General features: G+C 40.4%; 1 protein-coding gene across 1 annotated transcript in view; it reads left to right on the forward strand.

Annotated features, from left to right (window-relative positions):
* Positions 1-1,351: 1,351 nt before the first annotated feature.
* Positions 1,352-25,983, forward strand: part of Arap2 (ArfGAP with RhoGAP domain, ankyrin repeat and PH domain 2) — a 208,289-nt gene continuing 183,657 nt past the window's right edge. The window contains exon 1 of the mRNA XM_060365295.1: positions 1,352-1,369. The gene's annotated coding sequence lies outside the window, so the exon portion shown is untranslated. The remainder of the gene's footprint in view (positions 1,370-25,983) is intronic.

Below are 25,983 nucleotides of genomic sequence, written 5' to 3' on the forward strand. Positions count from 1 at the left end.
TTAGAAACATAGCAGACAGGTCAGAATAATGCTGGGAAATGTTTAATCATTTGCTGTAAACAGGTGGTAAATAAATCTCTTGCAGTAGAAGACAATGAAGAACTTATTCAAGGCATATTTTAAATGTTGAATGAAACAATACTAAATGCAAGATCACTCGGTCTGTTTAGGGCTATTTCCTTTTAGATATATGGGAAACTCTTTTGGACAGGATAAGAAGAAACACCCAAAAGCCTTCCTCCTTAGTTGCAACACCATTTGCTCATTTCAAGTCTAAACTTGTTCTCTGTCTCGCTTCTAAAGAATAGGTAATGTTTGCAAACTAAACTCTAATGCAGGCCACACTGGACGCACTTGTTAAACAGGCATCTGAATGTTTCTACACTTTGTTTCCAATTAATTGATGTCACTGGCCACAGCAAAAACTGACATTTACAGCAGAGGGACCCAAATAAATCAACTGTAAAAGTTCAACTGGATGGTTTTTATACTGGTTTCGAGACTTTGTTGCTGATACTCACTAAGACTGCTTTTGCATTCCTACTAAGCAACCCGTACTTCACTCACATGAGATGAATTAACACACGGTCAAAAGACAATATAAAATATTAGATGATTAAAAAGATGACCGTTTTTGAAAGTATCCAATAGTATATAAAAACAGGTGATCAGGAGAGTTACTAGCATATTCTGTAAATAAATAAAACTGATACAGCTTAATAAATTGTTGATTTAAAGCAAGGAATCAGAACAATAAAGTTTTTAGTGTTTTAGTCTCCTATTTTCGTAGAAGTCTTGATGGCTACATAGTTTGGATGTCAGCAAAAGAACTTTAAAATAAAATTAAATGTAAATATTTTCAAGTGTATACCAGTGTTAAAATGTTTCAAAAGGTCACATCATGGGGGAAGGAGAGACCAGATGGAGGGCAGTGAAGGAGGAGCTTGAATGAGAACCAACTGTAATGATAGATGTTTATGAAAATATAAAGACGTCATCATGAATCCCATTATTGTATATGCTAAAATAAAGTAAGTAAATAAATCAAATAGTAACAGTGCAAGCCACCATTTCTGGTTTTAAAGATAGATTTGATGCTCCTCTTTTTTGTTTTTACTTCTGCTTCTTCCTAAAATCTCCAAAAAAGGAAAAAAGTATATGACTTTCACCATAAAAAAGAATAACTTATGATAGAAGAATGAAATCAACAAAGGCCAAGAAAGTTGAACGTAGCGAATGGTGTGGCGGTAGAGGAGAGCTGAAAGCCAACAACATCAGTGGTGAAGTGATGCGGCTGCTCACCAGAGATGTTTGCAGAGCCCCGCACTTAGAAAGGTCCACTCCTGAGCATGAGGACGAGCCTCACACAGTAAGTTAAATATTTTTGTGACTGGTTTGGAAGCAGGTAGATTCCTATGCCTCTGCCATTTGTTTCACATAGTCGGGTCAACTGCCTTTTCTCAACCTACCAAAGCTCGAGAGTCTTTTGATAAAGAAACATCAGTAGAAATGCTAATGGTCTTATTTTAGCAGTCTGAAGGGAGCTTCCATGCCAATCGGAGCTAAGTGAAAAATTAAAGTTTTCCTTTTCCTTTTCTGATATAAAAAAACAGATTTATGATATATTTTTATAAAATATATTCTGAGTATGGCTTCCCTACCCCCAACTCTGTCAACACCGATCCAAACCCTTTCATTAGAAAATGAACGGACATCTAAAGAAGTTTGAAATAATGAGAATCTTCTCTGTTGTTCTGCTCACCTCTGAGACTAAGGATGGGTGTTTATAACCTCCTTGACAAATGTAGAGCTATAAGAGATAAACAAATGGGGCAGAATCATTCCATTCCCCTCCCAAACTCCCAGCCCCTCAGAACCAGCTCAGACAGCACAGGATTATCCAAACAACAATGAGAGTAATCGTAAACCCTACCAATGAATGTTGAACTTGCAAACAGTGCATGTAGCGCCTCACTTTTAAATATTGGGAAATAGTCTGTGAGGTCAGGCATCTAGAAAAGCCTCTAACATAAAGCTAGGGACTAAAGTAAACAAACACCAATAAAGCATTTGAAAGAAATACAGGGAAGAGAAGAAAATACCAAACATAGATACTTAAATTCCTAGATTCTAGGATAAAACAAGAAAATGTACACCTCCTCTCATCAAGCCAAAAATGATTTTACTTACAAAAACTATAAATTTGCCAATTGAGAAGGAACTTAGAAACTAAAATATATTAACAGAAAAATTTTTAAGACCAGCTTATGGGCAGGAAGAAGCAACTAAGAAAACCTGCAGAGTTTTACAGTTGGGGTTAGGATGAAGGGAGGTTAGAAAAATTAAGATTTGCTGAAGTATTCTTACTATTACAGATTCTAGAAAGAGAAAACAGAACAAATATGAACACGTGTTTCCTAGTAATTATTGATAACCTCACATGTACTATAAAACTGATGAAGCCAGGGTAAACTTAACCTTTGAGGAGTCTACTGTGTAGGTTTACTGTGACTAATATTAATAAAAAGATCATTGTTTTAAAGGAAACATTTTAAGTATGTTATGGGTGCAAGAAGTGTATGTGTGACAACTACAGACAGTGAGCAACAGCATTTGTTACTCCAAGAAGAAGGCTTTTACTTTTGAGGTACATCTGTGAAAACACAAAAATTAAAGAATCTAAAGAGGGTTTTAAACGGTAAAAATGGCTCATAAGTTAAAGCGCTTGCCATGTGAGCATTAGAAGCGGAGGTAAGTCCCCCAGAATCCATGTACATGTGTGGGGGGGTGTCAGCATGCCTGTGAATTCAGAATTCAGAAAGCAAAGATGGAAACCTTCGGAGCAAGCTAAATAAGCAGCCTGCCTGAATCACCAGCCCAGAGTTTCCTGAGAGATTCTGCCTCAATGAACGAGGTGTAGAATGATCATGGGGTTAATCTTGGATCTCTGTGCTTGCAGAAACATGCACAGACACGCACACACCAACACACACTTTTGTTCATGAGCATACAAACATGCACTACACACAAATAAACATGCTTTTTAAAAAGGACTAACCCAGAACCCCTGCACAGATGTAGCCCACGACTGTTCAGCCTCCTAGTGGTTTCCATAGTAATGGGAACAGGGACTGTCTCTGACATGAACTGATTGGCCTGCTCTTTGATCACCTTTCCCTGAGGGGGAAGCAGCGTTACCAGGCCACAGAAGATGACAATGCAGCCACTCCTGATGAGACCTGATAGACTAGGATCAGAAGGAAGGAGAAGAGGACCTCCCCTATCTGTGGACTTGGGGAGGATCATGTGTGGAGAGTGGGGAAGAGAGGGATTGGAAGGGGAGGAGAGAGGGAACTACAGGGGGATACCAAGTAAATAAAGTGTAATTAATTTAAAAAAAAATAAAAGGACTCTTCAATGTGATTGCCTCTGGAGAGAAGGTCACAAAAAGTAAAGTAACTTCCAACTTCCTGAAATTGGTCTAGTATTGCCTTGGTGTTTGCCAGGAGCTGCCCCAGCCCACAGCTAGAAGTTGGCATGTTGAAAAATAACAATGATTATAAAACCTCAGTATAACGTAGTAAAAACAGAAAGTGAAGCTCACCATATGATCACGTGTAAACAGAGCTAAGGTGTGATAACTGTCTAAGCCATGAAGTAGCGCATGTACTCTTCTCTGTGCCAGCGGCTTACCAGATCTTCAGCCACATAAGAGTCTTCAGTCTGCACAGAGATTTGGTGAAGGCTGGGCATGCAGTTCAGTGCTTTCCCAGTACTTATCTAACATGCACAAAGCCTTGAGATACTGAAACATCCAGGAGAAGACAAGATTACCCCCAATTTTATATAGCATCCAGTTAAGATGGGACACAGGAGCTCCACAAGGAGAGTAGCAGAACCAAAAAAATCTGGGCACAGGGGTCTTTTCTGAGACTGATACTCCAAGCAAGGACCATTCCTGGAGATAACCTAGAACCCCTGCACAGATGTAGCCCATGGCAGCTCAGTATCCAAGTAGGTACCCTAGTAAGGGGAACAGAGACTGTCTCAGACATGAACTCAGTGACTGGGTCTTTGATTACCTCTCCCTGAGGATGGGAGGCAGCCTTACCAGGCCAAAGAGGAAGACAATGCAGCCAGTTCTAATGAGACCTAATAGGCTAGGGTCAGAGGGAAGGGGAGGAGGACCTCCCCTATCAGTGGACTGGGCAAGGGAGATGGGAGAAGTTGAGTGAGGGAAGGTGAGATTGAGAGGGAATGAGGGAAGGGACTACAGCTGGGATACGAAGTGAATAAACTGTAACTAATATAAAATATTAAAATTAAAATTAAAAAAGAGTGGGGCTTGTTCTCTAAGTCACCCAAAGCACAAATCAGTTCACCGGATGAGACACCTCGCAGCTCTCCATAGCAAGTTTTCCCTCACTGAAACATGGAACTGGTTCAGCAATCTCAGTTATGGTAGTCTTTAGCAGGAAGACACTGATAAATGTTTGGGAATTCGAGGTGAAAGGAGGATAATGTTGAGCGACCTACTGCTTTTCTTTAGAATTATTATACTCTATGACTCTTCTAAAACAATGTGGCTATCCTCACTTGTCACAATGTATAAGCAAATGTTACAGAAGTGTTGTCATCCCTACAGATCCCTTGCAATGATATTAAAGTTGACATAAAATATTGCATCTATAGAGTTAACATCAACTGATGACTTTACTAAAATTTATCATTTGAAAATGCTTAGAATCCAGTGTCAAGTGCTCAACAGAGAGCAGAAATCTAAAGCAGTAAAATTGCCTTGGCAAGACCTTCAGAGGCGAAGTGATCTCCAGCTGGCTGCAGCTCTGCATCAAGTCCTTGATCTGAACAGAGCTCCAGACACGGCCAAAGTCAACAATTGCGTGGTGACTCACACAGAGATGAAATGTCATAAACAGCCCACATATTCTTTTAAAATATTACCATACCTTTCATCCACCTCAAAAACAAAACAAAAAAATCTCTTTTAATGTCATGAATATTATCAAATATTTTGAATTTATTTAACAAATTTCAGAATCTTTTTACACAGTTTCTAAAATTATATTCTAAGGTGACTAACAACTTGATGTTAATTTTTAAAAGTAGTTAATACATTAAAAAACTCATTTTCACAAGTGTACATGCTGGAAGAAATGGTAATGGAACAGTTTAATGATAGGTTTCAAATATCTTTCGTTTTTGCCACTTTGCACACGCTCACAAGGCACAGGTGACCAGATTGGGAAAAATCACAGGAGATGTGTCAGCCGAGCTGTTTTTTCATGCCTTTGCATAGAAGCAAATCCTTCTATGGAGATATTTTGTGTTGAAATTTCATTCTTCTTGGGCAGTTTCCTACATCACAACAGAAAGCAAATGCTTTATTCTTTTCAACATGTCAAGAGCCGTCCTTGGCATGACAAGCAATTATATGTTCAATGATGTGACTGGCGCATCTTCTTTTCAAGCAGCATTAATGGCCTCCAAAGTGAATGCAGATTACAGCTTTGCAGCAACAGCTCTCTGATGAGTCATTGTTGTGTTTGTAATGATTCTGACCCTTTCTACACTCATGGCCTATCACATGAAACCAGTGAAATAACTTTCCAGTGAACTAAAAGCTAGATGATTTTCCTCTCTGCCAAAGTTTTCTGAAACAGATTTTTACAAGAGGGTGTGGCCAATACATTGTCACAACATACTTTGGTGTCTCAGTGTTTAGAGTGCTTGCTCAGCCTTCCTTGTAGCCTTAAGGTTGGTAGGGCACAATTGGAGGATGAAGCAACAGATCCAGGGAAAAAAATGGGTGAAAAAAAAAGAATATTTTACACAAAGGAGAGGAAGAAAATGTTTCGTATGTTTTAAATTGAGCACACTCCACTTATCCTAACAAATACCCTCAAGGTAGTGTTTGCCTCTGGTTTGGTCCTAGCTCTTATCTCAGCAAAAGTTCTCTTTTACCTGCTTCATGGCATATCCTACAGACCTTAATCCCACACATCTACAAAGACTCCTCCCTGGTAAGCTGAACTGTAGTCAGAAATCTGATTCCTTACATTGCAAAGCATAAACGTAACTTTTATTCCCACAACAACAACATCAAAAGCCTTTGCAACAATCTAAGCAAATGTGTAGTAACCATCACGAGCCTCCATCTTGAAGTAAGCGAGAAAGGACTGGGGTGTGGACTACCATGCTTGTCAGACATATTTGAACTTACTCAACTCCATTCGGATAAGCTGGGATCATATCAGCCCCCCATAATATTCATCATGTCCAGGAGAGTTACGCTGTACATACCTAAGTGCCTTTTGTTTTTTTTTTTTTTTTTAGAAATAAAATTCATTAAAGATGGGAAATCTTAGGCTGTCCGGAGCTCCAATTTATGATTTCTTAAACTGGTGTTAATCTGACATTTTTGGTAAATTAACCATTCTCTTATGCAGTCTGTATGCAATTATTGGCCATGTCCAAAGTCAGAAAAGAGCATGCTGTCGACCTTTGTTTGTATGTCTCTTTCCCTTTGTTCTCACTAGTATGTTCAGAACCACTGTGAAGATCTCAGTGAGGAGCAGTGTGGAGGAGGAGGAGTCACACTGACCTCCGGCAAGGCTTTTCTGACACAAACTTATCACTACTGCGTCCTTTCTGGCCCTGTTTCCTATTCACCTTTCCATTTCAACACACTTTCCATGTTGTTTCTTCCCCCACTGTCTAGCATCATCTGCCAAAATCACCTGCATAAACCCATTTGTATGAAATCTTGGCAGGTCTGAGATTCCTCAGGGCATTACTTGAATTTTTAAAGAATGACTCTGCAATGGCAGCTTGTGAGGCTTCTTTACTGTGCTTGTCTGGGTACCTGTCAGCCTGTGTGCTAAGTCTGCACAGTGACGTGCTAACGTGAGATGATGCTTTTCTTTCGTGTTAATTTTGAGCTCTGTCAGAAATAACATGATTACTTACCCACCCATCTCATATTTCAGAATTAGCTATAAAATTCCAAGGAAACTGCATTTAATTTAAATAATTTCTTTTTTAAATCCTCGGGATGAAAATGAGAACGAGAATGAATTAATTCTATTCTCTGGAAGAAATGACTTTTTGGGCACAGGCAATCCAGTTACTTTCTGATGATATGTTTGCATTTAACTGTAGACCCAGATAACAGCTCCGATCTAATCCCAGATTCCCATATTGAATTAAATCGGATCTGGGTTATTTGGGTCGCAGACTGAAGAATTGTCCTCTCTGTGTCATTCCTCTGTAAATAGTGGGAGTGCTTTAGATTATCTCTATAATGTGCATTTATTTTTGGAGCTCATTAAAGAGGTTAGTCAGTTTAAGTAGGTCTAGTCAGGAGATAGGAGCAGAAGCTGCAGTTTGAAATACTCTCTGTAGTATTATCTAACCACATAAGATAGGGTCGTTTTAAATTCCTATCTGCTATCTTCAAGAGACTCCTTGTTTGAAATTCAGGCCTTCAAATTAGGTCTACACTTCACATGGAAAAACATTTTTAATTTTTATTTTATTTTTATATTAATTACAGTTTATTTGCTTTGTATCCCAGCTGTAGCCCCCTCCCACATTCCCTCCGTATCCCACCCTCTTTCCCTCATCTTCTCCCATGCCCCTCCCCAAGTCCACTGATAAGGGTGGACCTTCTCCCCTTCTGTTTGACCCTAGCCTATCAGGTCTCATTTGGACTGGCTGCATTGTCTTCCTGGCAAGGCTGTTTCCCCCTCAGGGGGAGGTGATCAAAGGGCCAGCCACTGAGTTCATGTCAGAGACAGTCCCTGTTCCCCTTACTAGGGAAACCACTTGGACACTGAGCTGCCATGGACTACATCTGAGCAGGGGTTCTAGGTTATATCCTTGAATAGTCCTTAGTTGGATAATCAGTCTCAGAAAAGACCCCTGTGCCCAGATTTCTTGGTTCTGTTGCTCTCCTTATGGAGTTCCTGACCTCTCCAGGTCTTTCTCTCTTCCCCTTCTTTCATAAAATTCCCTGCACTTTGCCCAAAGTTTGGCTATGAGTCTCAACATCTGCTTTGTTACACTGCTGGGTAGAGTCTTTCAGAAGCCCTCTGTGATAGGCTCCTGTCCTGTTCCCTGTTTTCTCCCTCTTCCAATGTCCATCCTGTTTGTCTCTTTGTGTGAGGATTGATCATCTTACCTTTTTGTTTATTCTTATGCTATAACTTCTAAATGACAGCAAGTTTGTTTTAAAAGCAAACTCTCAAATGTGCTGTGAATTTTATAAGAGCTGTGTTGCCCAGATGTGATTGAGAGTACAGAAATTTACTTAAATCCTAGAGTCCAATCTGTTGTTTTCAGGTGTTTTTATTATTATTATTCCAATATCTAAAACCAACCCCAGAAAATTAGCGAACTTTTTGCGGATTACTGATTTATTGCATGTCAGTAATATTGGCCTAGTCTTTCAGGTCTACACAGTGGTACACAAGTTGGTGTCTGTGGACAGGAAGTGGCCTTCTTAAGTATTGGAGGACTTAATTACTCAAGTGCTTAATTTTTATCCTAAGAGGGACTGATGGTGCTAAGAAGTACATATATACATACATACACGCATACATATGTGCGTTTGTGTGCATGTGAGCATGAACGTGTGTGCGTATGCGTGTGTGCTCATGTGTGTGTGTATGCATGTGTGTGTGTGTATGTCTGTGTATGTGTGTGCAGGTGTGGGTGAGTCAGAGAGAGCATGAGTATTCTGCACTCTATTTTTTTATTTCAGTTCATTTACTTTACATCCCAAGGGTGACTCCTCCCTCCTCTCAGTCCCCTCTCCCCGTCTTCCCCCTTCCCCTCTCCCTTTCTCCTCAGAAAAGAAAGCTCCCCCTACCCCCATATCAACCCTCTCCAGCACATCAAGTCACATCAGAACTGAGCATATTCCTCACCCTGGAGGCCAAGCAAGTCAGCCCTGCCAGGGCGAGGTGAGCCGAAAGCAAGCATTAGAGTCCATGTCAGGAACGGTGCCCCGACCCCACCCCTCCACTCACTAGGCGACCCACATGAAGACCAAGCCACCCATCAGCCACATATGTGCAGGGGTCCTAAGTCCAGACCATGCATGCTCCTTAGTTGACGTCTCAGTAAGCTCCCATGGGCTGGGTTAGTTGTCTCTGTTGGCTTTCTTGTGAGGTTCCTCTCCCCTCCAGGTCTTTCCATCTTTCCCCAACACTTCTGCAGGACCCCCATGCTTGGCTGCGAGTCCCAGCATCTGGACCTGCTGCTGCGTGGAGCCTCCCAGAGGACAGTCACGTTAGGACTGTCAGAGCAGAGCATCATTAATAGTGTCAAGGGCTGGCTCTCTACCATGGGGTGGGTGGGTCTCAGGTTGACCCTTTATTTTTAATACTCTGAAGAAATGTTATGTTCACTCATGGGGAAAATTGTCTGCTCTGCTTGTATACTTTAAGAATCACAATTGAGTTCATTCATGTCTTCTGAATTTGAATGATACATCTTAACATTGTCCAAAGGAGTGATTTCTAAAGAATTGGTAATTACCAACCAATGAGTTGAAAAGTGCTATTGGATTTCAAAAGATACAGTTAACAAAATAAAAACTGAGGTCTTACGGGGGGTGGGGTGGGGACCCGATTTCCAAACTCGATGCACTTCCTATATTTTCACCTAAACAAGTTCTAAACGTATTACCTGGAAAGCAACTTTAACGTTCTTAAGGACACAGAGAGCGTGAAACACAAGGATGTAATATAAATGTAATGTAAAGCGTGTGCACTATAATGTCTGATGTCTTTCTAAGACTCGGTGGCCCATGGGCGAGATGCTCACAAATAGGAACACCTTAGGGGACTTTTAAATGGGAGTGGGAATCTTTATCACTGTCCAAAGAGCCATAGTGTGTTTCCATGGTCGAATACACGAACTTAAAGATATTACTTAATCCAACAGCTATGGCAATGCCCTTTTGTATTACACAAAGAAACAACACAGAGCCAGGCCAGTGAGCTCCGTGTGGCCGTGCGTGTCTTCAGTTTCCTGACACGATAGCCTCTTTGTTGTGACCACGGTGAGGACCAGGCTGCAAGTTTAGAGATCTGGGCCAATGACAGCTGTTATAAATCATTTGAGAACAACTAATCAGCCATCACCTGAGAGACACTAAGAGCACAATCGGCAGGACAAAATTACTGAGGATCAGCCACTCCAGGAACAGCCGCTGTTTAACTCCGAAGTTCTGCTGGCAAATGTTAAGGAAACGGCTTCGTGTACCTACACATTTACGGAAAACAGGACCTCTGAAGTGGAACTTTTTTTTCAGTCAGTTTAGACTATAGGTTTAATGATTGCTAGGCACTTTCCTGATTCTGTTGGTGCCTCAAAATAATGTGTTCTTGACCCTGAAGATCTTAACATTTGGAGAGACTAGAATTGCACTTCTTAAACAAAAGAAGAAACCAAATATTGGCATTCAGTTAAAGAAATTAGTCACATGTTAGCGTTTTGGATAAGAAAATACCTAGACTAGATTAGGCAAGGTCAGCAAAGGGAAGGGCACCCTGAGGGCCAGGGGCGACTGAGAACACCGGCAGGTGTTGAATGTCACAACCCGAGACAGCCTCACCTGCAGCTTCACCTGGTGGCAAAGTCCCGGACTTAAGGCAAGATCAGTGAGGCCACAGATGGAGCAACTACACCTGCTTCTGCTGTAGAAGGCCTCCAGTGAAACAGCCCAGAGCTGCAGGATGTATTAGGCATATCCCATTTCCATGGAAACCATGGTTGTGCCGCATTTCTAACTGAAGACATCAGCGTTCTCCAAGTCATCTGCTAAGTTCCTGTTTGTGAGGGTGTTTTTCTCCTTGGTCCTGGATCTCAGCTTGTTACATCATTCAGTGTGCTTGGTCAAGAAAAGGTTTAATGAACATGAGTTTGCACAAAATTCTAACCAACTACATTTTCCGTGGCATACAACATGCCAGACACCGAGAGGGTTCTGCTTACTCATGTCTGCTCCATCTGCACATTTTACTAGAATTTCTATTTTTACCATATGTTAAGTGACAATGCGACTTCTCTTCACATTTACTGTGTAGTGATTTGGGGCTATTCAAAACCAATATTATCAGACAATCACCTGCATAGCTTTTGAGACAAATGTTGAAACTTAAAGCATTGAAATGTCTTAGTAACCTCCAGCGAAGCATTGTGTTTGTTTCTGCTACATAAAATATCTTGTCCTTCACAGATGTTGAGGGGTATATCCCTTGGAAAACCTCACCATCAAGATATAACGTGCGGTATTGTACTTTGTAAATTCAGACACAATGGATTTCCCACAAGTAGAGAATTGCCTTCATAAGGTGTTACATGAAATATTAGTAACACATCAAACAGTTGTGCAATACGACAGAAAAAAGAAAACAATATTAGTGCACCCAAGTATGCCTGCATGTTTATATAACATTCTCACATGTACTCTAACTATTATGGCAAGTCATTCTACTTTGACGAGTGCTGGTAACTCCAATTTTTGATATGAAATTGAGCAAAAGAAATAACTAGGCAATTTTGTTCTTTTAACACATTTTACTAAGCATTAGTCTTTTGTTTAGTTTGACTTAATTATTAAGGCGCTGGCTGAAACCCCCTTCCTCACGCACACTCTGCCATACACATCACATATGCTGTTGGTATTAAGTTTAGCATAGAAAGAAGGGCTAGCTAGCCAGCTAACAATGCAAGCCTGAGTTAAATGGATCTCAAGTGTTATAAAGGCTGCCTGTGTAGTTACATTGTCTTTTAGAGTCCGTTTAGTACTATTGGCAAATGAGTAGTTCTTAACCTGTAGGGACATGTTTAAAGATAATCCCATATTTCACAATAAAGTTAATAGTGAATTCTTTCACATTGTAGTTGTTTTGTTTATCTTGACTGTTAGGAGGTTGCTTTTTATTGTTCTCAAGTTTAATGTTGGTTTTCTCCAGACACACCAACAAGCATGTTAAACTAATAATAGTGTTAAATTATTTTGATGATGAGAACTTGTAGATATTTTTGGTCACGTTCTCCTCTAATGAATTAGTTCTTTTGCTTGCTTAAGGATTTATTTTCTTTTTCTTTTTTATTTTTTTATTTTTTATTTAACTTTTATTAATTACGCTTTATTCATTTGTATCCACCCATAAGCCCCTCCCTCTTCCCCTCCCAATCCCACCCTCCCTCCCCTTTCTGCATGCATGCCCCTCCCCAAGTATACTGATAGGGGAGGTCCTCCTCTCCTTTCTGATCTTAGTCTATCAGTTCACATCAAAAGTGGCTGCATTGTCCTCTACTGTGACCTGGTAAGGCTGCTCCCCCCCCCAGGGGGAGGTGATCAAAGAGCAGGCCAATCAGATTATGTCAGAGCCAGTCCCTCTTCCCATTACTATGTAACCCACTTGGACACTGAACTGCCATGGGCTACATCTGTGCAGAGGTTCTAGGTTATCTTTATGAATAGTCCTTGGTTGGAGTATGAGTCTCTGGGAAGTTCCCTGTGTTCAAATTTTCTTGTTCTGTTGCTCTCCTTGTGGAGTTCCTGTCCTCTCCAGCTCTTGCTATTTCCCAGTTCTTACCTAAAATTCCATTCACTCTGCCTGACAGTTGGCCATTAGGCTCAGCATCTGCTTTGATAGTCTGCAGGGCAGAGGCTTTCGGAGGCCCTCTGTGGCAGGTTCCTAGGTTGTTTCCTGTTTTCTTCTTCTTCTGATGTCCATCCTCTTTGCCTTTCAGGATGGGGATTGGACATTTTAGTTAGGGTCCTCTCTCTTGCTTAGTTTCTTTAGATGTACCGATTTTAATGGGTTTATCCTATGTTGTATGTTTATATGAGTGAGTATATACCGTGTGTGTCTTTTTGCTTCTGGGACAACTCACTCAGGATGATCCTTTCCAAGTCCCACCATTTACCTGCAAATTTCATGATTTCCTTATTTTTCATTGCTGAGTAATATTCCATTGTGTAGATGTACCACAATTTCTGCATCCATTCTTCAGTTGAGGGGCATCTGCGTTGCTTCCAAGTTCTGGCTATTACAAATAAAGCTGCTACAAACATGGTTGAGCAAATGTCCTTTTTGTGTACTTGAGCCTCTTTTGGATATATGCCTAGGAGTGGTATGGCTGGATCTTGAGGAAGCACTATAATTTTGGGTTCTTGGAGCTCAAAAGCTTTGTTGTGCAAAATAATATTCTAATCTCTTTTGGAAGGAAATGCTTCAGTCCAGTGTATTTCCCAGGGATGTCTTTGTAAGTACATAAGACTTTGGAAACTCCCACACGGAAAGGTCATCTCCTATTGCCCTTCCTGGCTGTGTTCACCCAGGGAAATCAGGTGTTTAAATGAAAAGATTTTTTTTAAGCCTAAATTTGGAAGGAATCACACAGTTCTAAAACTAGAAACGATCCTGTCGGCCTCAGTAGCCAGACCCCTTGTTCAATAGCAGTGGTGCTGAAGAGAAAACCATCTGTCTTATCTCCTTGAGAACTGACCACAGACCTCATCTGCAGCCGGCCAGTTCCATGTCTCTGCTCTCGTCAGACAGGGGATATTCATTGTTTTTTGTTTTTGTGTGTTTTCTTTAAATCTGTGATATAAACTCACACAGTTTAACTGAAACTGTTGACTTATTTGCAGCTCCCTTGAGTTATTTCTGTTCATATGTTTGTTTCTTTATGGTGCTGAGAATAAAACTCCAGGCCTTATGGGTGTCAGCTAACAAGGTTGTACCAAGGAACTATAGTCTCAGACAAGAATTAGCTATTTGTAAAACATTTTTTAATGTATAATTGTGGTTTCCACAGAATAAAAATTATTATAATTCACACATGTGATTTACTTAAAAAGTTTAGAGCCTACCTATTGCCACATATTTATAAAAAGTCCAAAAACCTAAGTATACTTAAACACAACCAATTTGATTATTGCAAACAAAATGATAAAGATCTGAAATCATGCACAAAAAAAGGAAAAGATAATACTGGAATTGAAATAATAACATTTCCAGGCATGGAAATTAACCCTGAGTTTTTTTGATCACTAAGGGAAGGCAGGAGACATTAATTTTTTGATGGTGATAATTTTACCTTTTAGGTATTTATGTAAAAATATTAATATTTATAACAAGATCACCAAAAGAAGGTACAAAAAGGTATTACAACTTCATTTTCCTTGTACTGATTTAAATGAAAGCATTTGAATATTATAAATTATATTCCTTGGGGGGAGAATTTCAAAGCAACGGACTATTAATTGAGATATATTGTAGACAGTGTTAACTAATGCAGGAACTGGGCAGAACAAGTGAAGAATGAACAGTGACTGATTTAATACAGCCCTACTTAAATATTAAAAGGCCTACACCTGAAGCCAGACCAGATCGTGAGGTGAGGCAGAAGCATGTTTTTGACTAATTGGAATTTCTTGAACATTGTTAAAAGTTGACACCCTCCCCGACATTCTCCCAGTAATATTACTCCACAGATCCAGTGCAGTGGGGAAGCGTGAAGGGTTTTCACAGGGCTCCATCAGCGTGGGCTCAGCACGGCAGGATGTTCCTCTCTCAAGTATGGAACTCTAGCTAGACTGGCATGTGTGAGGGGGAGAAGGATGTGTGAACTGTAAGTGTAAACTGCATTTAAAAAAACCTTTAATTTAAATTCTGTGTAAAGAAGAAAGTCGACACTCAAGAATACATTGTTGGTAGTCTGAAGTAAACTTTTAATTAGTTTTATATTTATTAATTTCCACTTCAAACCTTTGTTTCTAGTCTTGGTTTCTGGTCCTTTTTGATTTTTCCATTTTAATGGGTTTTGTTTCTGAGATAAGATTTCAAGCAGCTCAGGCTGACTTCACTCTCTATGTAGCAGAGCCTGTCCTTGAACCCGTGATCCACTTGTCCTTACTGTTCTTATGCTAGAATTAGAGTTGCGCTCACTGCCTTTGTCCTATCTTACTTTCTTACGCAATGACAACTATCTTTGTGAATGTGTTTATCCGTACCCTCCAGGAAACAAACATCGATACCAGGTTAAACTTATTAGAATAACTACAAGTGGGAGAATGGGGAGCGCGTGGGAAGAGCCTCAGCCTGACCTTGGATAAAGGAAAGAGAAAGGTGGTGAAGGAACAAAGGGAGAGAATCATCCTCATTTCTTCCTGGGGAGGATTAGGCAGTCTTTACACCTCCTTTGAAGGTCCTAATGACAAACCAAAGTTAAGTTCCACCGAAATTCATCCGGAGGTTTTGGGCTGGCTTGCAGATATGGGTGACCCCAAAAGAGTCCCACTATTGTTCTATCCAGCATGGATGTGGCTCGTCCCTGACGGTATAGAACGAACCCTATTCTCGGTGACTCTTCCCGGCATATATCCTGCAGCACCTCCTGGAAACCGCGCGACAGCGTGTACTTAGGGCATGCTACTGTCTGGGAATGAACTCGGGTGAGAATCCAGTGACACTCCTTCATCAGGGAATATCAACATTCAAGAAGCCTAGCTGTGATCTTTCCAAATGGAAATAGCTGGTGCTCAGAGGAAGGCAGTCATTTGACTTGGAGGTTAGTGCTATACACTGGTAGGCCTTTTAGTCTTTAAAGAAATTTCCGCATGGCTATTTGGGCCTAGGAGCACACTTGCCTGAGTTTCAGAAGTATACCCAGACATTGGTGGGGGCCAAGTTGAAGAAACGGTTCTGACACAATTAAGGAAGTAGTGTCCAGAATTTAGGGACAGGGGCCATTGGTAAGTTTACTCTCAGCAGCAGAAACCTAAGAAGAAAGTCCTGGTACACTCAGCAATGTATAAACTATAGCCTTGATTTATCCCGAGGAGAATTAATCATAAGAATCTCACCCTTTAATATACGTATACACATATACAGACATCTGCACATAGACATCCACACGCATACGCACATACATCGTTTGAGTGCCCACAGTAAAAGCTTTACAAGGATTTTCTTATTTTTTTCTGTCACTCCCTCCATTATTATTGATATTTTTGAAATTACTTACTCTAACTTCTCACACAGTCTGTGACAGGCTTCTTAATTAGCCTTATGAAACTAAGAATGGTGGTCCTTTACCAGTGGTTAATAGAAAAGATGTCCAAAGGATTTGAAAGTTGGAAATTATATTAGTTATTTTTTGTTTGCCATGAAAAACATAGCTGACAAATGTGAAAGGGTTTATTTTGGGTTATGGTCCAAACGGAGCCCATCATGGCAAGGAAGAAATAGAAACTGTCAGGGAAAGCACAGCTTCAGGAACAAGAAGCTGGCTCATCACATTTTCATACACACACAGGAGACAACAAGAGAGAAAGCAGGAAGTTCAGAGGCAACCAAAAGTGGTGTACTTCCTGCATCAATGCTCTATCTTCTACAACCTCCCACACAGTACCGCCAACGGGAATCATGTATTCAAGTTCACGTAGCTGTGAGGGACATTTCTCATTCAAAGCACCCCAGAGGTGATACTGTAGATAGTCATACCTGACAGTTGATGGCAGGCAAGTGAAGTTATAGAAAGATGAAGCGTTAGTCAGTTGATTTCCACAGTAACTTCATTCTCCCTTCCTAGCATGTCAGGTTTTCTTCCATCAGTCTATTTGTTGTCATGGTCTATGGTAGTCCTCAGACTTACACCAGATACCTGCCTCTGCAGGGGGAACTGTATGACTTCCCCTTTATGGATCCAGTTTGGCACCTAGATTATTTTTTCTTCTCAAATTAACTCCTTTCTAACTTCTCTGCTCTTCCATGTCTCCTTTTGAAGCTGTCCTTTTCCACCTGTGATTCCTGTCTGTTCTGTTGTCTAAAGCATACAGTAACTCTTCTCTCCTGTTTAGTCCATGACTCAGTACACTGAGGATGTGGTGATGAAAAGATAATCCAAGCCAAACACAGGAACTGTCACCTTTTAGTTAGTTTTCAGAGATTAAAACCCTGGGCTTTTATTTATTTATTTATTTATCTATTTATTTATTTTTAATTAAACCAAGCACAAATAATTTGTATCAAATACCAAATATGAGAAGAAAATTTGGCCAGTGGTTATTGAAATTTCAGTCCCTCTTTTGATGTATAAAGTATCTTACTCATAGTTTCTTAACATGATTGTTCTGACATTTCATAGTTCATGATGCATACCAATGCATTGCTGTGAAGAAGATAAAGAATAAAAAGATCTTTAAATGGACTAGAACTCTGTTTTCCTGTACAAGAAACAAGAGATATCATTTTGTTCTTAGAAAATTTTATTAGGCAAGCAAAGTCCTTCTGGATTTTAAGTGGAGTTACTTCATATGTTGCTATATAAAACTGTGTATTGAAAACACTTGCTGGGAAAATGGAATGGCTATAGTTTGAATAATTATTTTTCTACGAGAGTAATTTTGTAACATATTTAAATCTTCTTTTTTCATGCTTTAAATTTTGAAAACTGATTAGGTAGAAAAATATTAGTAATGGCACATTGGTTAAAAAATATGCTGACAGTTACACGCATAGCTTTCCTGCAGCACTCACTGTATCGAGGTGTGAAGCCTCAGAGCCTTCCACTGTGCGCCCCAGTGTGGTATGCCTCAGCCATCCGCTGTCCCCTTGGGTCTGCAATAAGGACACCAAAGAGAGCATAGAGGAGAGAGGGCACAACACTCCTCTCCTGTCTGACCTGTACCACACGGAGATGTTTTCTTCTCATGCTTTGAAGATGCTGTGTGTGGGGGCAAGGTTGTTATCCTGTACTGCAGAGAAGTTACTCCGTAACCCCTAGTAATGGTAGTTATAATGCAGTGCTGTTAATCATCCCGAATACAGATGGTTAGCTTTAAACTGATTAACACTGTACTAAGTATTCCATAAACCATAAAGCAATTTGATTTTCAAGTTTGAAAAAAAAAAAAACCTAGATGTTTATTTAAGCCTGGTGTAAGCAGTGCTGAGAAGACAAATCTGAGTTAGCGTTCTGTAGCTGTAGGTAAGTTGTATCCATTGGGAGGTAAATGTCCCATCCCATTGTGTGCACAGGTTGGAAAGCCATGGACATACAAGCAAGCAGCAGGCAGGTAGGATGAGGCCTTCCGCCAGCCCCCAGGTGCTGTTCTGGAAATAGATGACAGCCTCTTACCTTTGGTTCTCACAGCCGTAGTGGTATCTGGTTATGCTCTTAGTCACGCCAGGTTTATTCAGCTTTCTCTCAGGGCCTCTAATACCTAGTTCACCATTTCTTACCTAAAATCGTCTCTGTCAAAGACCTCAAAAGGATAGTTTCCCTCTACACACTGTGTTTTAATACACTCAGCATTTTGTGATTTCTAGCATGTGAAAAAGGGTTTCAGATCTCTCCATACAACTTGTTTTCCCCTCCAAATACTTTGAGTGTTTCCTGTCAGCTGCCAAGACTCAAAAATTCACTAAACTTCTCTGTGTGTGGTTTCTTCCTGCTGGCCATGCAGGCACTGTTAGAACTTCCTGACACACACATCAAAGACGCTCCAGATGGGCCTGTTGCTTATTTTGCTGCTCTCACTTTGCTCCAAACGTACCCTCCATGATAGCATCTCTATGCCCTGGGCTGTTTTACTTGCTACACTTTGAAAATTACCTTTCTGTTGAGTTCCCAGCATCTTTTAGGCACACAGGGAACACATTTCTCCTTTGCAGTCTGTTTAATTGAAGGTCTTACTCTATCACCGGGAGCTGAGTCATGGGGATGACTTGAAGGCCAGTCTGTGATGGAGAGACCTTACTGTTTTATATTACTCACATTCTAGCACGAGAAGGGACCCCAGAATGACGGCCTCTACTTCTGTGAGATTATCAATTTGATTTCACTTTCATTTTTTTCTGAAGATTTCATTTGAATAAAAAAGTTTTATGACACAAAAACATTTTCAAAACCATTAGCATAGATTCCCCTCTACAAATGCATAGAATTTCTGTAAATATGCAGATAAATGTCTGCGTTTTACGGAGAGACCTTTGTTCTAATGTTTAAAATATTAGATGACCCGTAACTCAATTCCTTTCTCCAGGTGTTACCTTATTTAAAAAAATAGTTCCCCTTTTTATTAAAGAGTATTGCTGTTTACCTGTAAGCTACACAGAAATATAAAGCCTGCATTCCCTGAAATTGTACTAGTGGTTTCAAATAACTTATTAGAAAAGGTACATTCAGAGAAATTTCACAGGTCTAGAGCATGAGACAAGCTCTTAACTACAAAAATGATGTTTAATCCCCTGGATTTCATTAGACAAACAAGAATAAATTAAGAGACACATTGAACTCCCAAGATTCTAAGTCATTACACTCTACATTAATATGCATTAGTTCCAAGGAGCAAATGAAAATTATATATGAAAGGATTTGAAAGTTATAAAGTATTAAAGAGAATGAAATGCACATATTTGAAGTTCTCTTCTCAATAAAAGTGAATGCCTCGGAAAATATCTGAGAGGCAAAAGTGCAAGAAAGTAAATGACAGCGGAAACATTGGCACTGGCAGTGTAGGTGAGTGAAAGCCGTGTAGAAGCAAGATTCAGTTCATTTGCCTGTCTCCAAGTGGATGTTCACAATATCACCGCTTACAAATAAAATAAGCAAGATGTGAAAAGTATTACTCTTTAAGCACATTTTATTTGTAATAAATTCTGACAGTAATATATATATATGTTCCTTATTTCAAAAGTATAAATTTTCACAATATCCTTTTATGATAATTTATATATCCTTTGTTAATGTAACGTAAGTATGCACTGTTTTGATCATATCCACTCCCTCATACAGCCTTTAATTTCCCCTAGATTATCTAACCCCCTCAACTTGTCAACTCTCTTTGTTCTTAGTAATTCACTGAGGTCAGTTAGCACACGTGGATACGGACCGTCCACTGGACTGTGGGAACACACACCACTGAAGAAAAACGATTCTTACTCTCCAGCAGTGATCAGCTACCAATATCTCCTCAGCTGGGGGGGGGGTCTTACAAGATTCTCCCTGATCCTTGTTGGAATTCTGACTGAATTCATACTATTAGATGATTATAACAACGGCTGTTGTGAATTAATGAGTGAAATGCTCAAGTCATGTCCATAAGGCAGCGATTTCACAGCATTCCTCTTAATCCTACAGCTCTTGTGCTTTTTTGTTTTTTTCTTACTTTTCTGTACTGTTTCTCGAGGGAGTGGGGATAGATGCCCAATTTAGGATTAAGCAGTCAGCAGTCCCCAATTCTCAGCTTTTTGACTAGTTAGGAGTCTTTGCATTAACTACTTTCCACTGCAAAACAGAAGCTTCTCCAAGCAGGACTGAGAAAAGTAGACATATAGGGATAAAAGCATAAATTTAGATGGCAGTTTGGCAGCATCACTATTTGGCAAGACTATGATAGTAATCTTCTATCCTATGATAGTGCGTTCTGTCCTAGGGTGCATGAGTTCCCAGCCAGGGGCTTTTGAGCAGATTTCTAGGACCAATCTTGAATTCCTTCCTGTGGAGCAGGCCACATACCCCGTCAAAAGCTGTTTGTTACTCACCTCACAGGTGTGCCTCGTTTGCGCCAGATTGTACAACCTGCCTGGCCGGTCAGTTTTGTAGGATCCAGGGCCCAGTGCTGTGTAAGACCGTTCCCTTTCTCCCTCATCCAGCTGAACAGACTTCATGGTAATTAGAAAGCTACCAGCAGGAAGGAAGCTTCCCAATCAGTTCAAGGGTGATGTCTACTGTACCTTACATCCAATGTGACTGGTGTCTTCAAAAACAGAATCTTACTATCTAGCCATTTTGCTTAACTAAAAGCGATGTCAACAGATGTCCTGTTGGATGACTCTGGGCTCCCTTGACCAGTGAAGAATGGTGGACCATGCCTAACAATGATGTTTGTTCAACAAGCCATGTCTTCTAAAACCAGCATTTTAAAACCCGTGCAGGGCGCCTCCGTTCGAAGTTATTTCTCAATTTTAAGCAATATTAAACTTTATCTTTTGAATTTTTTCTATATGGCTTTTTTTTATATCTTAGTTTTAAGTAACCCACCTTTCAGCATCTCTTTTCCTCTCTCCCCTTGTTCCCATGCTCACTTAAACTGTTAATCTCTGGTTTGAAAGATCTGGATTTCCTATGGGTTCTTCACATTTGTATAATTTTTGTCAACCTTCCCTCCTGCCTCTTTTCCCCCGTCCTACATCCCCTATAGGCCCTGAATGTTCCCACTCTCTGTGTTTTACCTACACTCTACTCTCCTCCCTGCCTTAACGTACCACCACCAATGGCTCCTTTTTAGTTTGTGGCCTCCGTGCATACTCCACACTAAATACACAAAACAAAAGACTTGATCTGGGAAACACATATGATAGAAAAAAATGTGACTTTCTTTTTTAACCACTGAATGCAATTCCATTGTGGATAAGTAGCACCATTTTTCCTTATTCGTTCATTAGCTGGTAGTTATACAGGTTAATTTTATTTCCCTCAGTGTATGAACAAAGCATCGGTGAACATGGATGTACAAGTATTTAGTACAGAAACTTTTTGACGTGATGAATCTGCATGGGTTTAGGAATGAATTGCCCTAAGCCAGGTTCTTCTCACACATATGTTGTTCAAGTTGACAGGGCTACAACAAGTTCAGTGACAATTCTCTTACCTTTATAGATAGATAACACTGAATATATCTGAATGGGCCCAGCTTAGTGTAGATCTTTTGTGGTTAAATACAATTTATATGTTACGCTCAGGATGCGAGGCTAAGCACTGCACTCAGGGTCAGCCGCTTTCGACCCAGAGAAGAGCATGTCTGATTGCATCCGGGTTGATGCCCCAGGTCCTGCCTCTGAGAAAAAGGTATCGGACCGGTCTGATGCTCTTTGGGTGGATGACACCTAAATGAACATCGGTACAAAGTCCCAATTTATTTCTAATATCAGAGATCAGACCTCTACTCTTGCCTGATGCATCTAAAACAAAAAGGGGGAACTGTAGAGAGCTGCGGAATGCTATGCCTTAAAGATGGAGCTGGTTTCTGCCTTCCACCTTCCCGATGGTGAGTGCTCTCTGTCACGAACAATTCCACATTTGGCTAAGACTGAGGATCTGGCTTGCTTCCATGTATGTGGACCTATCTGCATTGCCCACGTGGCATACTGGGGTTGGCTACGCAGAGGCTATTTAAGCTGTGGGCTGGCTTTCCCCAGGGTCAGATGATTGTTCAAGGTTCCTGAATAAACTGCATTGAAAAAAAAATACAATTTATAATTTAATATCCCTTTAGTAATATCATGGATATCTGTGATCTTTATATGATCTTTAATACAGAGTTTCAAATCTCTCCCATCCTTAGAAAGAATGAACCTGTTTTGATAAAAAGTTCAGGCTGTTCCATCAAACTGGTATTGCTATAAAAATCTCTATATTAACTCCTCTGAATCTGAATTAAAATATTTGGTATAGATTTCTGCAACTAACCTGCAATTCATGAGTATGAAGCTAAAACTTCTAGTTGTTGCACATAGAAAACCTCTTGTGAGTATCAGAACCTGAGAAATGAACATAAAACACGAGGGCCCAGATTTAAGATCTCATTTTACAAAACATTTGAAGGTAGATGCAGCTGCTTGATGAAGTTCTAGTCTGAAGACTATGGTAAAAGTAAAAGGCCACTTCTTGGTTTGGCCTATGAACCCGTGGACTCTGCCATCTTTAATTTCCTTTTTACCAGTGAGGATGTAAATATGATGGTGGTGTGGATTTCCACACCAAATGTTTTAATTCAGATTCAGAGCAGTTAAGCTAGAGACTTAACAGCAATACCAGTTGGATGGAAGAGTATGAAGTTTGTATCAACACAAGTCCATTCTTTTTTAAAAAAAAAAACAACAAATATTTATTTATTCATTTCAATTTATTCACTTTGTATCCCAGCTTAGCTCCCTCACTCATCTCCTTCCAGTCTCACCCACCCTCCCTCTTCTCCTCCTATGCCCCTTCCTTAGTCCACTGATAGGGGAGGACCTCTTCCCCTTCTATCTGACACTAGCCTATCAGGTCTCATCGGAGACTGCCTGCATCATCTTTTTCTGTGGTCTGGCAAGGCTGCACCCATGGGGGGCGATGATCAAAGAGCCAACCACTGAGGTCATGTTAGAGTCAGCCCCTGTACCCTTACTAGGCAACCCACTTGGAAACTGAGCAACCTATGGGTTTCCTCTGAACAAGGGGTATAGGTCCTCTCCATACATGGTCCTTGGTGAAGTATTAGTCTCTGCAAGTCCCCCTGGGCCCAGGTTTTTTGGTTCTGTTATTCTCCTTGTGCAGTTCTTGTCCCCTCCAGGCCTTGCTATCTCCTTCCTCCTCCATAAGGTTTCCAGCATTCTGCCCAAAATTTGGCTATGAGTCTCAGTATCTCTTTCAATATCCTGGTGAACAATCTTTCAGAGGCCCCCTGTGAAATGATCCTGTCCTGTTCCTTGTATTCTCCTACTTCTGATGTCTAACCTGTTTGTCCTTCTCAATGAGGATTAAGCATCTTTCCTAGAATACTTCTTGTTGTTTAGCTTCTTTAGGACTAAAGATTTTAGTATGTTTATCCTATATTATATGGCTATTATCCACTTATAAGTGAGTATATACCATATGCGTCTTTCTGCTTACCTCACTCAGGATGATCTTTTCAGTTCATTCTTTTCTTTCTAAGGACGAGAGAGAATCAAGAGCAACCACATTTGTCCATGGTTGTACCCCATGTTGATAAAAACATTGCCTTTTTTTTGTTTGTTTGTTGGGCTGTTGTTACAAATTATCATAGATTGGGATTGGGGTTAGGTAAACAACAGAAATGTCATATAGTCTGGAGGTGGGAGTTGAAGCTCAGCATGGCAGCCAAGTTAAGATCTGGTGAGAAGGCGCCTCTCAATTACTCACACTTTCCCCATTTTCACTTCCCACATCCATCTTTTCAATGAGATATGACATTTGTTATTATCCATCTACAAATGGTTGAAGCTGAATTTCTCTCTATATAAAACGTTATAATCTTTATTACTTTTTGGATATAAGTAGTTTAGATGCAAATAGTTTTTATTCAAAATAAACCTTCACTTTATCTTTAGGGACTATCTACTTCCATTTCCATGAGGAGCTGGGTTGACGCATCCATGTGCAAGACTAAACACCATTTCCAGTTGCAAGTCTGTGAACCTTGAACAGATCTTTAAACTGCCTGCACATAGATAACATTTGAAAAATAAATTCTAGTCGGGCATGGTGGGCGATGTTTGTCATCTGTACTTGAGGGCAGGAGGATTGCAAGTTTGAGGCCAGCTTATTGAGCAATATCTTATCTTAAAAATATCTTATCTTATGTTAAAAATAATGGACATATAGATAGATAAATAGATAGATAGAGATAGATTATATATATAGATATAGATGATAGATAAATTCACATAATTTTCTATAAACTCCCCGTTGAAACAGTCTCAATAGTTTTGCTGCAAGAAAAATCTTCAATCATCTTCCTTGACTACCACCTCTTGGCTATGGGGTTCCATAATTATTCAGAGCCAGCCTTTCAGAAGTGATACTGCTATAGAGTCTCTCGAGCAAGTGCTGAAACAAACAAAACATGTTTATCTATTTTATTTGTGTGGGGGTTTTGCCTGCATGTAGGTATGCATGCCGGGTGCGTGGGGGGGGGGGGCAAAAGAGGGTGAGAGATCCCTTGGAACTGGAGATAAGCTGGTTGCGAGGCAGCATGTAGGGGTTTGAAATGAATCCTGGTCCTTTGCAAAGGCAATAAGTGTTTCTAACAGGGAGAATCAGCAGTTTTGAAAGTGTGATTCAGTGGCGTAAGTTTGGTGTCTTGATTAAATGAAACCAGGGAGTACTCAGTTAAATAGGATCAGATCAGGTTTGTTCTCTGCAGGACTCACTTGAGGACTTTGATAGGATGTGTGTCATTAATTCTTCAGGAGAGGGCATTAATTGATATGTTTTCCAGGGTTATTTAACCAAGTAGCCCCTCTCTTCTAAAGGCTCTCAGAGAGATCTGAAATGAGACTCTAGTTGAGAAATGCCACTTTTATGTTGCCAGCAGGGTCATGAGAAAGAGCTGTGGGAGCTTCTGTTGACATAGCCATCTTATTCACTTAAATCCTTAATAAAATGCTTTCATGATTCTGTCTCTCTTTCACCTTAAAGTTATCTCGATATTCTGCGTTAATAACAATCACTACCAGAGCTGTCCTCGAGCTGAGTCCTCTTTTCTCTGCTGTGGCCTGTGAGCCGAGAACATCCATGTGTTCAATGCTCTAACATGCTGTCTTGCTTACTTAGCAGGTATACATACTTTGAAGTTACGGTGATACTAATGTGGTTTGTGGATGACCTTCCCGGTAATGTGATTGCCTCATTCTACTTTCTTTCTCAGGAGTAATAATATTTCCAAAGCTCTCAGAAAGAGATATGTAAACTAGCATTCAAAATTGTAGCTTGACTCCTAGAGATCGTAGCTAAATAAAGCACGTTTTTATTCAACTATCAACAGAAGTTGCAGTCGGGACGTGTATGACGGTGTGCCTGAGGCAATATGTGAGAACGTGTGTAAAGTCCCGGCTAGAATTCTTCCAGAGGATACTTTGAAGACTTGCCTCTTGGTGTCTCATGCTGTTTAACAGGAAGATTAGAGCGGTGCACAGACCTGTACCCGGGACATGCCTCACTCAGTGGAACATTTCTTCAATACAGAGATGAAAGCTGCCGAGGTCTGTGCAGTGACTAGTTTAGGAGGGTGGGCTGCTGTGGCAATGGTAGTGAGCTAGCTTCTGTACCCACTGTGCTACCCAGATTCCCCTGCCACTGCACTGAACTCAGGCGACTTTGCACAAGCCGCGTACACTGCTCTACCTTTGGGGACCATCAGCTGGA

Source organism: Meriones unguiculatus, chromosome 12, assembly GCF_030254825.1.
Source record: "Meriones unguiculatus strain TT.TT164.6M chromosome 12, Bangor_MerUng_6.1, whole genome shotgun sequence".
NCBI classification, from domain to species: Eukaryota; Metazoa; Chordata; class Mammalia; order Rodentia; family Muridae; genus Meriones; species Meriones unguiculatus.